Genomic DNA, 13,448 nt, shown 5'->3' with positions numbered 1-13,448 from the left:
GATTCATCTTTCCCTGATGAATTTTTCTGATGTGTGCATAAAAAGATGGATGCAAGGACGCTCCTTGCTGCTTTGTCTATAGTAGGAAAAGTCTAGAGGAAAAAAAGTATAAATGCCATCATTAGATTATTGGTTCTTAATGAGGACAGTGCCATTCCTCGAAGAAATACTTAGGAAATTTATGTTGGTGTTTTTGATTGTCACCATCTTTGGGGTTATGACTGGCACTTACTGGTTGGGGGCCACGATGTATCTCACACAACGAAGAATCTGCCTCATCCAGCAAGGACTTAGGCTGTCTTCCCAGACACCTGTGTACGTGAAAAACATTTACACCAAGAATTTAACTCTGCTGTGTACAGTCATTTTTGCACAATTTTAATATACGATCATTTTTCTAAGACTGGAGCCACCAAATAAACTGAGACACACTGGAATTTTGTCTAGTGAATCTTTGCCATGAGTTGTTCATCGTCTCAGAAAAATCACGAAATGGATGGCAACATGACACCAGGACTTAAATCAAAAACGAAACACGCCTCAGTCTGCCTGCATCTGGGGCACTGAGCCTATGCATAGGCGCAAGCATTGTCTGCTTTATGATGTCATCTGCCGCAGTGTGCCCAAGCCATTTATATATCAAAACAGATTAATTTTTTATAAATTCCTTTCCTTTATATCCTTATATTATAGCTAGAAATTACATTGATTTTTAATCATATTTTAAGCAATTTTTTTTTATTTATAAATTTCATTTCTGGATAGCATGTGGGGAATTCCCCAATGTTTTTATAAAAAGGGGGCACTGGTCCACACAGAGTATTTTTAATTAAATAAAATATAACACACGATATTATGGAAGATTTTGCAACAGTTAAAAGGATTGGCTAAATATATATATACTGATATGCAAAAATCTCCAAGACAGACAGTTGAGTGAAGAAAGCTGTTTCAGAGAAATTTATACAGCTGATGCCAATCACATGAAAATACATACACAAAAAACCACACTATGTATATGAATGTATATAGAGAGAAAATGCATGGAGGAAACATCTGAAAGTTTTCAAAATGGACAAATAACAGGGAGATGGAATCAGGAATGGTTGTCCAGGTGAGTTTCTGCTTTATTTGTAGTGCTTGAACGTGTACAGAGAGAATGCCTGCAGGTGTCCATTACATAATTAAAAAGTGCTAAAATAAAAATTTTGAAAAGAATTGCAGAACAGGCACATGAAAAGATGTTCAACATCACTAATTATTAAGGAAATGTAAATGAAAACTACAATGAGAAGTCACCTCACCCCCATCAGAATGGGTATCATTAAAACGACAAAATAAGTGTTCAAGAGGATGTGAGACAAGGGAACTCTCATACACGGCTGGTGGGATTGTAAACTGGTGCAGCCACTATGGAAAACAGTATGGAGATTCCTCAAAAAATTAAAAATAGAATTACCATATAATCCAGTTATTCTACTACTGGGTATTTATCCAAAGAACACTAATTTGAAAAGGTGTTTGCACGCCATGTTCATTGCAGTATTATTCACAATAGCCAAGACTTGGAAGCAACCTGAGTGCCCATCCATGAGTGAATGGATAAACAAGATATGGTATATATACATAAAATGGAATACTATTCAGCCATAAAAAACAATGAAATCATGCCATTTGTGACAACATGGATGGACTGAGGGTACTACACTAAACAAAGTATGTCAGATAGTGAAAGACAAACACCGTACGATCTCACTCATATGTGCAAGATAAACACACAAACACACAGATACAGAAACCAGATTGGTGGTTACCAGACGGGAAGGGGGTGGGGAGAGGGCAAAAAGGGTAAAGGGGCACATGTGTACAGTGAAGGATGGCAATGAGAATTTTAGTGAGCATGATGCAGTGTATACAGAACTTGAAATGTCATGATATACACTTGAAATTTATATAATGTTATCAAGTGATGTTACCTCAATAAAAGAAAGAAAGAAAAAGCTATGTCGAGTTCCCACTCTGTGACTCCCGTGTTCCTGGCCTGAACTTCACGGTGGCCTTCTGCAGAAGCTGCCTCAGCACAGTCAGGCCACCTCCCCTAGAGCCAGCCTCTCCTACTGGAGGGACTTCACAGGTGCCGCGCAGTCCCAAGGCTCTTTGAGCCCTGCCGGCAGCGCCCTGAGGTCCCTCAACACTGGCTGGCCACGCCTGGATTCCTGCATATTTCTGCTCTGGAGACAGGAATAGAAAGCACTTTGACTTAGGGTCCCCCAGTTCAGGTGGAGCCCTCCACTGAGTGTGGCATCTGTGGGAAGAGGGCATTCCAATCAAAGGATTGCCACTCCAGGGAACAGCACAGCATTGTCACATCAGCCCTAAAGGAGGCCCTAACCCTTCACCCAGTGCAGAAGGCCAATTTCGTGCAGCCATCAAGGCAGGACTGAGCCAAACTGGGCTCCCGCCCTCTGTTCCAGACCAAGCCTATTAAGCATTTGGAGACCCGAGACACATAACAGGAAGGGGGTGGGAGCATCAGAGAATCTAGGGGGACTCCTGGGCCTTCTGCCATCACTGTAGGGTGGAGGGCTCGATGCACTCTGAAGAAGCAAGCACCTCATCCCACGATCCCGTGTGACCAAACTATAGTGATCTCACGGGTGATGGTCAGCAAAAAGTGCCTCGTCTCAGAAGCAAACTGGGCTTGCTGTCAATATTAAGCACAACAGACAACTTGCAACTTACCCTTTGGTAAGGCAGCTACAGCAGTAGAAGAGTACATTGATAGAAGCCCAATTTGGAGGAAGATGTTCTAAATATAAAAGATCCACTTGGAGGCCGGCCCTGTAGCCGAGTAGTTGGGTTCACGCACTCTGCTTAGGTGGCCCTGGGTTCACCAGTTCAGATCCTGAGCACAGACCTACGCACCACTCGTCAGGCCATGCTGTGATGGCATCCCACATAGAAGAACTAGAATGAGCTACAACTAGAATACACAACGATGGACTGGGGCTTTGGGGAGAAAAAATAAAAGGAAAAAGAGGAAGATTGGCAACAGGGCCAATCTTCCTCAAAAAGAAAAATTTTCATTTGTATGCAGTAGTAACAGTTACTTCCCCAAGACCCATTAGTCTAGGGGACTAAGGAGGCAAAATGATAGCACTAGGCTCTGTGTGCCCCGCCAGCCTGGTCTGTGGATCTCCACACCCAGCCCCCCGACGGACCTCCAGCCCCCGCACAGCTGTGCAGGGTTCTGCTCCCACAGCTGACAGCCTCCCTGTTGTTGCTGTCCATCCCAATTCATGTCATCATGTCACCACCCAAGCTCTGAGGCTCCGAGACTTAGAGGAGTGGTCTTACCTACAAGGAATATCCTGTTTCCATCAGCCTTAGAAAGTCAAGCTTTTAAGTGATCACACGGGCCTTTCTCCCATCAGGAGACACACTTGAGATAGGTAGCTCAGGACCAGGACCCCTGAGAAGTCTTCCTTAATGACAAGATCAGTGTCCCATGACAGCTCACACACCTTCACTCACTCCAGACCTGGCTTCAAGTTCCCTGCCTTCCAGGTGTCCAGTTAGGTGACAGCCTTTCTGCTCCTTTATTTTTTACACAATGTAAACCCCAGAGTCCCCAGAACCAGCCATCACTAACAAACTCTTCACATAAATAAGATTCCTGGTGTCTACACAGATAGATGAGCATAAATACAGTGATTGAGAGGCAAGTGCTGGTGTCAGATCATCTGGGTCTGAAGGCCACCTTTACCATTTCCAGCTAATAATCTTGAGCTAGTTACTCAGCTGCCCTGGATTTCAGCTCCCTCTATACAATGAACATACCACATGCAGTTTTTATAACGATTAAATGACAGTGTACACGAAGTACATAGCACAGTTCGGGCTCATACGAGAACTCCAAAAGCTACCAATATTCTGTCCCAGAGCCACCTGGAGAGCTATGCAGGTGAAGCTCCATTACAACTTTCCTATGCAGCAAAGTACATTTTAAAGACCCGTATTCTGACTTATATACTGTCTCATTTCTTTGGTATCACCTTATTAGAACGCTTCTGTGAGAGAGTAGGAAATTATGCTCAAATGACTATGACTTTGTTTCTGGAAACTTGAAGTAAATAGATTCATTGAATTGCAGCTCTTAATATTGCAACTTTAGGAGATTATGTGGTCCTGCTTCTGAATTTATTATTCCCACTCAAAGCCAAGAGAGCTCAAAAGATTTGCCGAGGGTCTCACAGCTAGTGAAGGATGGGGGATCAAAGGCTACAGGAAGTTAGAATTTACCCCAAAACATTAGGATATTTGGTCACTTCCGCGGTATGTGAGTGTCCATGGTTCTAGTGTCAAACTCTCAACTCCCTAAGGACCCAGAGAGTTTCTGTACAATAATTATGCTTACCCACTGCTGTCCCCACAGGCCAGTTACAATTAGATGCTTCCTCAAGACTTAGCAATAAAAGTAACGATAATTACGAGGATGACAAAGTAAATGCCATTTTTCTGTTATCCTATTGGTTTTCTTTTTAGTTCTGAGAATTGCAAAATGACAGCAGAGGATGTATTTCAAGCTGGAAAGGTGATAAAGGAAGAAGGAACAAAAACAAACCCTCGCCAGGAAAGAAAAGACAAGTAAAGAACTAAGTAAACCTCAGCGCCTCTTCTAGACAAATACCACCTTTTGGCAGAAGGCCAGCCCCACAGGGAGGACTGCCGAACATCCGGGTGCTGAGCCGGCGGGCTGGAGAGCAAAGCAGCAGTAGATAGTGACCTTTCTTTTCAATCCAGCTAGACTGTTGGGAGATACAAAGTAAATCCTACGTCACAGAGCAGGAGCAAAACATGGGGCTTAAAAGAGCAGACAGCAGGAATAGAACACATTAAACAGAGAAAAAGAGAGAAAAATATCCAAGTGGAGTTGAAATTTTCATTGGTTTCTTTCTCCTACCAGGTGACAAGCAGCAGAGCAAAACAAAAAGACTGACCTCGTCCTGGGGAACTGTCCTTGGCATCCTATGCTTCCAAGAAAAACCAAGAATCTGAATGCAAAAGCCCCATATAATGACTCAGTTTCTACAGAAGGCTCTATAGGGAGACAGAGATGGGGGCTACCTCACATGCTAATCTGACCTCATTGCAACTCTTCATAAATGTCCCCTTGAAATCGCTTTCCCATTTCTAACCAATGTTCTGCTCTGAAAGGTACCTGCCACATCTCGACTTATCCTCTTGTCCTCTCTCAAACTACCCTCTTCCAGGCTTCTCTGGTTCCCCACTTCTTAGTCTCCCCAGCCAGCAGGCCTCACTCAGCCAAACAAAACCCTGATTGACGATTCTGATTCCAACTATAATTCTGCACCCAATTTTGCTGTATGGATTTTTTCCCCAACACCCACCAAGCAATTCTGTGACACCAGCTGGGTGTCTGTCTACTATTCAGCTCAATTCTGACACTATCTACCTGGAGACAGCATCAGATCCCACAAGTTGAGGGCTCAGTTCCACAAGACTGCCCTCCACTTCATACGCCAATCACCAAGTCCAGGTTGTCACCCGTGCTTCTGACCCACTGCCTCTAAATCAGAGGTTCCCACGACCCCCTCCTCAGATTGGATTAATTTGCTAGAGCAGCTCACAGAACTCAGGAAAACAGTCCACTTGCTAGATTACTGTTTGTTATAAAAGGCTGTAACTCCAGAATAGCCAGATGGAAGAGATGCATATGGCAAGGCATGGGCAATGGGCGCAGAGCTTCCATACTGTCTCTGAGCCCACCATTTTCCCCAAATCTCCACATGTTCACCATTGATTACCTCATGGGCCACTGGCTACTGAATCCACCTCCAACCCCTCTCCCTTCCCCAGAGATGGGGAGTCCTAACCCTCCAATCACGTGGTTGGGTCCCCTGACAACTAGCCCCCATCCTTAAGTGACACAGGAGCTTTCCAGTAGTCGCCTTATTAACATAATAAAAGACACCTTTATCCTCTCATCTCGAGAAATTCCAATGGTTTTAGGAGCTCTGTGCTAGAAATGGGGACTAACACCAAATACATTTCTTACTATAAGTGACAATATTGCATTGATTCATCATCATTATCTCTAAAGCATTTACCAGGGGGCAGAAATTCATTTCAACACACCTACTTTCACACTGAGATATGGTTTTTTCAAATCAAAAATATGACTCTATCAGTATGCTTACTATGTGTGAGCTGGTTAAGTTCCCGCACCTCCCTGTCTAACCGGTCAACACACCCTGTTATTCTACCAGTGAAATGTTACTCATAATCCTTTCTACTCACTGCCCGTTTGAGCCCTCATTATTTCTTACCAGGACCATTGTGTCTTTGATTCTCTCCTCCCCCTGCAGTCTTTCCTCTATTGGCCACGAGGGCTCAAAACCCTGGACTGCTCATATGGTTCCCACGTTCAAAACTTTTGCTTCCTGCAGATTACGTAGAAAAGAAAATTCAAACTGTAAACTGGTCACCAAGGCCAACTCCAGCCTGCCTTCCTGAGCTGATCTCCCGTTTCTCCCTCCTCACTCCAGCCCAGCCCATCACACCATCCGCAGCCATTTCCTGGACAGACCGCCATTTTCCCGCGCTGTATCAAGCTTTTGCCTGCCTAGGCTTGAAATAACCTTTGCTGCACAACTGACTCTCACCCGACCCTGCACAGTCCACTGACACCCTTCCTGAAACCCTCTCAGCTCCCATTTAGACTAAGACTAAGCCTCCTAAGTTGTCCCTGCCCTGCGGGGACGCCTGCACCTTACCCCACCCCCACCGAATCGCTGCACACTAGCCAGAGTGACTCCCTGAAAGGTAAGTCAGAACGTCCATCTCCTTCCACTGACTTCCCTCTAAGGGTCCTCATCTCAGTGAAAGGAAAAGCCAAAGTCTTTAAAATGGCCTGGAGGGCCCCGTATGTTCCCCTCTCGACACCTCTCTCTGACCACTTCCCCTCTTGCTCACTGGACCTAAAACCCGGGCCTCCTGCCCTTCCATGAACTTCTGCACCAACCTGCCGGGCCTGGGGCAGTGTCCTGCGCTGGGGTTGCTCCCTCTCTTTCAATTCTGTGCCCCAAATTCACCTCATCTGTCTGAAATAAAGGCCCCCTCATACAATCCCTACGCCATTCCCCTGTTTTAGTTGTTCTTGCAGGATTTCTCACCATCTGGAAAACACGTTTTGTTATTTATTTGTGTACTGTCGGGCTCCTCCCTCTAGAAAATAAACTCAGTGAGGGCAGGGTTTATTTTTTTCTATTTCCTTGTTTACCTCTGTATGCCCAGCACCAAGAACAGTGCCTAGCTCATAATAGGGATCAACAAATGTTTGTTGAATGAATTGCCCTATTGACGTCGTACTGCCAGGCCTAATGCAAAGGTCACTCTTTTGTCGTATTGTTCCTGTCAAAATCAGCCTCCCGTGTTCCATGGCTGTTTGCTTCTGCCTCTGTCTCAGGGCTTCCCAGAGCTGCCTTCCACTGGGAGGCACCCGCCCCCTGCCCCCCCTCCCCCCCCCACACACAGAAGTGCTCCTAGAAGGTAAATGAACTGTTTGCATGTGAGGAAGTTGAGTCTCAGAGAAGAAAAATGCCCAAAGTCTTACATCCGGGAGGCAGGAAGCCGGAATTCAACTCAAAGTCGGTGTGAATCCAAAGGCTACTAAACATCCTTTGCACTAACCCTCGCTGCCCCTCAAAAACTTCCTATGTATCTTAAGCACCCAGGACAATGAGGACAGGTCTTAATTTTGGTCTAATAAATAGCACTTCCTAAGAATTATTTTAAAAAGAAAAAAAAAAGGAGGGAGGAAAAAAGCAAAAGAAAAGCAGCACTTCTGACACTTTTCTTAATCAGTGCTCTGCTCTGATGATAAGGCATCTTCAGCATAAGAAGGCTTAATTAGAGTGGAAGCATTGCTCTCCAGCTTGTACCTAACAGACACATTGCAAATGATGATGGCCCTTTCCTCCCAGCCAGTGCCTTCTAGACAACTTGGTTTCTGCTTTTTTTGTGTATCCAGAACTAAAGCCTGAAAGTAGGACAAGGCCCTCATCACAGCATTGCAGACTCTTTCCTCTCTTCCTTTCCCACCGGGACCTTACTTTCCCTCCTGTCAGAGGCTACCATTACTGGGATGACACGGCAAGCTAAGAAAGCTACTTTATAGCCTAAAGCCTACCCATTTTCGTAATAATGAGAATATATGAAAATATCTATCACTTTCACATCATGTTGATAAATATTACCGTGCTATTTTAAGATTTTATAAACAATAATTATCTGTTGATAGCGTACCTGGAGTTTGAAGATACAGGTGCAGTTACCTACTTGTCTCACCAGGTGGCGCTCATATTTTGGGACCCACTGCCTGGATCCCTTCCAAACTCAGGGATGTCTTTGGAGAACTGTTCATTAATTTCTTAAGAGACGTGGCTGGCATCTGTAGGTTCAGACGTGTACGTTTCTGTGTGTATACTTCTACAACACTCACTTTCTAACTAGAACTTTTTAGGAGAAATTATAGATTTCCCTATTAGAATCCTTTATAAAAAACTTTTCAAAGCAAAATTTAAAATTCTATGCCCAATTAATAGCGCCCATACTTAACAAATACTTCTTTTAGAAGACAGTGATGTAATATTACCTCTGGAGCATAGGACCAGTAACTTAACACTGTAAGAGTAGGGTTATGTCCATTTACATCCCAGCCCTCACTCCCAGCCTAGACTAGCAATACAACTGCACGTGTTCCAAATAAACTGTGTTAGCCTAATCTGGAAGACAAAACTGATGGCTTATTTCCACCCTGTCCTCTCTCATACCAGCTAAACTAAAATTGACTTTAAAACGTGGCTGGTTTACCACTTTCTCTTTTCTCTTCCTGTGGTCTAACCAGTAAACATTTTGACAAGGACCAAGCTATCGCTCTTCCTCCTGGGGGATTGTGGTGTTTAGCACTTGTCTCAACTTGTTCTTATTAAATTTCTGATGTTCCCGTGTTCTCTGAGACACATTTGTTCTCTTCCTTTCTCTCCCTCCCTCTACCTGCCCAAGCATTAAGGCAGCGTATTAACTTCTCAGGTTAGCAATACAATCTTCTCAGGCAGCCAAGCAGTCAAGTTAAGGTAGAAATGCAAAAGTTTCTCATGAGACACACACAAATATCAGTAGAATGAATTTGGAGGTCACAGCCTCCTCGTGTAACTGACCCCTCCACGATTTCACGTCACCGCTCTAGAAATCAAATGAACAAATAGGACAATTTTGAATTGGTTTTACTTTTATTTTGGAGTGAGATCAGTTCAGAACGGGGTGAGGAAGGTGTTGAGGTAAAGCTTACCTAAATGCACAGTTGGCTGTAAGGCATAGCCACAAGCGAATTCCCACTTCACCCGCTTTGTCTCTCCCATCAGTGCCAGAAACAATCCTACCCCTTCTTAGTGACTGCTACCATCCATCCTTCGACTTGAGTTTCCTCTTCTCTGTGGCTCATGCTAGAATGCAAGGCAGGCTCACAGCTTCTCCATTGCCTTCTTGCCTCTAAAACAAATGGAATGCTTTGGAGGGTTTAAATATTGCAAAGAGAGACAGGATTAAAACACAAACAAACAAAAACAGGTGCAGTAAGAATCGCTATATGTCCTGAAAGTTTAGAATGGTATTTATTCCCATAATGCCTCAAAATTGAAATGAATCAAGAGTGATTTCTCTTAGGTCTTTCTTTATTCTTCTCTTGCCTTTTCTCAAAATCTGAGTTTCGAGTAAACACCTCTTTTAATTCAGGGGCTGATGCTACTCAGTCTCCGCCTTCCTTCAGCGGACTTTTCCCTTCACTCTCCCAAGTCTGTCTTGCAAATAACCCTGAGTAGGAGGACACAGAAATGAAAAGGATGTGTCTGTGAGTTATACAGCGTTACCAGGAGCCTCTGCTTCATAGTTTATCATGTCTGTACTCGCCTTGTATACTGGGAGGTAGGTATTCAGGACGAACATCATTATCAACATTTCCACCACCTTGTAGACAGGAGGCTGAGGCTCAAGGATGCTGGATGATTTGCCCGAGATTGCACAGCTGTTAAGTGACAGTATGAGAACTTCCTAGTAGATACCTTTGCTCCTGACATTTCAGAGAAAACTTCAAATGGCTTCTATCTCAAAACAGCCCTCTTTCTGGTATGAAAACTTGCAGCTACTTAAACAATATCAGGTGTTTTTCTCTTGGCAAAGTCACAGAAGAAGGGAGGGACATGCAAAGGGGGGTTGGGAGTGGGGGATAATTGGGCCGGGAGCATTGCTCACAGACCACCTCCTCATATCTTTAATTAACTAAGGAGCCACAGGATTAGCAGAAAGGTCTCCTTTAAAAACAGAAGTACCTTCTGGGAAGATTAAGACTCTTTCAGAGACACCCAGATGAGCCAGATAAACTACGGGAGTGGCCCAGTGTAGCAATTCAAGTGTGGAACATTTAAACAACCGCAAGTCAAGAGGTCTTTAAAATAAGGAGTTCTTTATACAATGGAATACCAGACAGCAATAAGAATGAATCAGCACGCAACCACACGAGTAAATCTCACACACATGAATAAATGAACACATGTCAGATGATTCCATTTTTTGAAAACAGGTGAGCTTAATCCATGCTGTTTTACGAAGGGATACTGGTCACTCTCAGGTGGGGTAGGGGTTGGGGCAGAGGGTAGTTAGTAAAGCAAAATTTAGGCGTTCCTTACCTTCTTTGCTCCTGGAAACCCTGAGTAGGGGCCACAGTCCTCAGAGTCAGACGGACCTGGATTCAAATCCTGATTCTACAACTGAGTGACTGTGAACAAGTAACTTCAGTTCCCTGCGCCTCGGGTTTTCCCATCTATAAAATGGGACTAATAATACCTTCCTCCAAGAGTTGGTGTGAGAAGTCAATGAACTCATGGATGTGCCACGCCCCGGCAGTGTGTGTGGGTGCTGCAATAAATGTAACTGTGATTATCCCGCCCCTGCCTGATGGTAAACCAGCCTCAGAGAACAGATAGGAGAGAGCGCAGAGGAGCAGGAAGGGGAAGGACCAAACAGCCTTGTGATCAAAGAAGCGCAGAATCCACTCACATGCCATACGGAGAGGGCTGTTTCTCCCCTTCCCGCTGCCCACACAGTCTCCCAGGTCCTGCTGCTTACAAGCACAGGCCAGCCCAACACAGACAAAACAAAGCTGTTTTGGTGCCATCCACACAGGCCCCACTAGGGACCTGATACTAATCTGATAAACCCATTTGTACTGATGCTCTCGCAGTGGTTGCTGGCAGCTTTACTGGGTTACCCTCCTGGTTAAGCTGCATTTTAACCAGAGACTTATGGAACATATGAGTCTTTGCCCCAGGCCGGGTGGAATTTCACCTTATCCCAGGTCAGCAAAGAGCCAGGTGGGGTGGGTCGGGGGGGCAACATAAACAGGGTAGTGTCAAGGCCCCGGCTGCAGGAGTAAGCAGAGCCCAGGAGGTCCGAGGTGGAGGGACATGCAGGCTTTCCCTCCTGACTGAGAGTGAGAACAGGGCCGGGTGACTTGGGGTCTCTCCGCCTACGCGAGAATACAGCTGTGCCTCTGGGAAGCCCTGTCAGCTAAGAGGCCCACAGCTCCTGGGAGAGCAGAGCAGAGGAAGACTTTTTGGTCTTGATTTTTGTATTGTTAGATGAGCTCTTAGGGCATCCATACAGGGAATACTAGTCAGCAACCAGAAGGGGCAAACTGCTGACCCCCACAACATGGGTGGGCCTTGGGGGTGTCATGCTGAAGTGAAAAGCCAGACTCAGGAGACTACATGAAATAATGGACGGGGCAAAATTTATGTATACTGACAGCAAGCCTGGGGCCCAGCAGTGGGACTGACCACAAAGGGCACTGAAGGACATTTTTTGGGTGATGGAAGGATGCTGTAACTTCACTGCGCCGCTGGTTATGAGGGCGTATGCATTTGTCAGAACCCATTGAACTGTGCACTTGGAATGGGTGCAATTTATTTTATGCAAATTATCCTGCAATAAAGTTGCTTTTAAAGAAAAAAAAAAATGATGTCTTAGTCACAGAGGTTGTTCACTCTGGGAGTGACCTGGAGGCCTGTTGGAGAACCTCAGTCAGTCAGAGCCTCTGTCATTCTCCCAGCATGTTAACGCTGCTTCCCTACCTTACAGTTAGTGAAGCGCTTTCTCCTCTTTTGACCATCACACCCACTCCGTGAGGTGGGCACCATTAACCCCATTTTATAGCTAAGGAAACGGAGGCACAGAACGGCTAAAAGAGCTGACGTAAATCTCCCCGCTCTGAATACCGCCATCTTTCCTGGAAAAGGCCTCAGAGATCATGGGGATCTGAAGAAACCAAGGTCTAGAGAGTAGAAATCACTTGAGGAAAGCCACCCTGCTAGTCAGAGAGGCCACAATCAAAGCTGTACCCCTCCCACAACGAACGGAGTGAGCAATTGTTAACTCAGGGTCTTCCAGAATAGAGATGGAAGTGGGCTTTCATTCCCCTCCTGCGCAGCTTCCAGACCTGGACAGAGACGCAATCCTACACCAGGAGCAAGCCTCTTCTGCAGCCCTCTCCACTCCCCGCTCACTCAGGGCCAGCCCCACCCCAGCCCCTGGAGTCCCAGGGGTCTGGTACTAACAAACTACAGCACCGAGCACATGCATTACCTCACCACAGTCTGGCTGATTTCCTAGCAGCAATTGTCCAAAGCTTGCTCGGCTCCCCCCCCACCCCCACCCCCCTTGGTTGGCTGTGCCATTCACCCATTCCTCCCTGCTGAAATCACAAATCTCTGGCCCCAGCGAGCCTGCAGGAGCCTCTGCCTCCTCCCCAAAGTCCTTACCATTAGAAAGAGACCCCTGGTGCAGAGCAGTGTGCGTCCTATGGCCCCTCTGTGTGTGTATATTCCAAAGCATGTACATGTAGGGGAGAAACATATGATGGTGTGTACACAGGGAAAAAACCCAGGAATCACAAGAAACAGTTGATGGTGGTTAACTTTGGGGACAGGATTTGGAGGACGGGAGGAGGGAGGATTCTACTTTCCATTTTGTTTTTCTGTTCAATGTGAGTTTTCCAACCAAAGTACATGGATTACATTTATTTATGCCAGTGAGGATAGTCTAGGCCAGGAAATTATGAGCCATTTTCTTCTTACTCCTATCTGCATAAAAAAGATGAAAAATTGAGAAGTATTAACTTTTGGAAAAAAAATAAGCACCTATAATGTACCGCCTCCCTTCCTCCACAATGACTGAAACATGCAACAGCTTAAGTCATAGAAAAACCATGGATGATTCACCCAAAAGAGACGGAGCCAGGGAGGGGCGCAGGGAGGAGAAGCCCCAGGAACGGAGCCTACAGCCAGCTCCTCAGTGGTACATCACTCCCCTTT

The sequence above is a fragment of the Equus quagga genome, chromosome 8 (assembly GCF_021613505.1).
Source record: "Equus quagga isolate Etosha38 chromosome 8, UCLA_HA_Equagga_1.0, whole genome shotgun sequence".
Classification (NCBI taxonomy): Eukaryota; Metazoa; Chordata; class Mammalia; order Perissodactyla; family Equidae; genus Equus; species Equus quagga.
Note: the sequence above shows the minus strand (reverse complement) of the source record.